The sequence below is a fragment of the Octopus bimaculoides genome, chromosome 9 (genome assembly GCF_001194135.2).
Source record: "Octopus bimaculoides isolate UCB-OBI-ISO-001 chromosome 9, ASM119413v2, whole genome shotgun sequence".
NCBI classification, from domain to species: domain Eukaryota; kingdom Metazoa; phylum Mollusca; class Cephalopoda; order Octopoda; family Octopodidae; genus Octopus; species Octopus bimaculoides.
The window spans coordinates 11030052-11031148 of record NC_068989.1 but is presented as its reverse complement, the minus strand read 5'-3'; the positions used below and the strand labels follow the sequence as shown (position 1 = coordinate 11031148).

The following is a 1097-nucleotide window of genomic DNA, read 5'->3' as shown; positions in this document are numbered from 1 at the left end:
CTGACTGGCCCTCATGCTGGTGGCACGTAAAAGCACCCACTACACTCTCGGAGTGGTTGGCATTAGGAAGGGCATCCAGCTGTAGAAACACTGCCAAATCAGATTGGAGCCTAGTGTCGCCTCCTGGTTTGCCAGTCTTCAGTCAAATCGTCCAACCCATGCCAGCATGGAAAGCAGACGTTAAACGATGATGATGATGATGTGTGCGTGTGTCTTTGTATGTGTATGTGTGTGAGAGAGAATTATGTATTTCTGTGTGTGAGTGTGTCTTTGTGTTTGTCTCTACCACCCCTTGACAACCAGTATTGGTTTGTTCACATCCCTGTGACTTAGCAGTTCAGCAAAAAGAAACCAATAGAATAATTCCTAGACTTTAAAAAAACAGAAAATAAGTTCTCAGTTTGATATATTTGACTGAAAAACTCTCCCCAAGATGATGGCTTCACTATGGTCACAGTTCAATGATTGAAAGAAATATAAGATAAGAGAGAAAAGAATGCTTTATAGAAACATGAATTGACCCCCAGCACATGACCGGTACTTTATTTTACCAGCCTTGGAAAGATTAATGACCAAGTTGACTTCATCTAGATTTGAATTCAGAATGTAAAGGGTTGTAACTAAATACCACAAGCATTAATTAATTAACTTGCAATAAAATTATAGAACAGTTGGCTGATTAATAACATAGGATAACAATTTAATAATTAGACTACTCTTTAGTTAATCCAGGATACATTTGGAAATTGGAATATTTTGAAATTGGAACATGTAAATATGAAGCAAAATAAACACTTTGGGTGCAGGCGTGGCTGTTTGGTAAGATGTTTGCCTCCCAACCACATGGTTCCAGGTTCAGTCACACTGAGTGGCACCTTGGGCAAGTGTCTTCTACCATAGCTGGCAGAGGTAACGAATACGCACACCACCCATTTTCAGCGTAACCCTAACCCTAAACATAACCCTAACCCTAATTACTGGAAATGAGTGGTGTGTGTATTCTTTACCTTCAACCCATAGCCTTGTGAGTGGATTTGGTAGATGGAAACTGAAAAAAGCCCATTGTGTATATATGTATATCAGTATATATATATATA

General features: G+C 39.1%; 1 long non-coding RNA gene across 2 annotated transcripts in view; it reads left to right on the top strand.

Moving 5' to 3' along the window:
- LOC128248695 (uncharacterized) overlaps nt 1-1097 on the top strand; it is a 56748-nt gene that overhangs the window by 48930 nt on the left and 6721 nt on the right. The gene's annotated exons all lie outside the window — the stretch shown is intronic.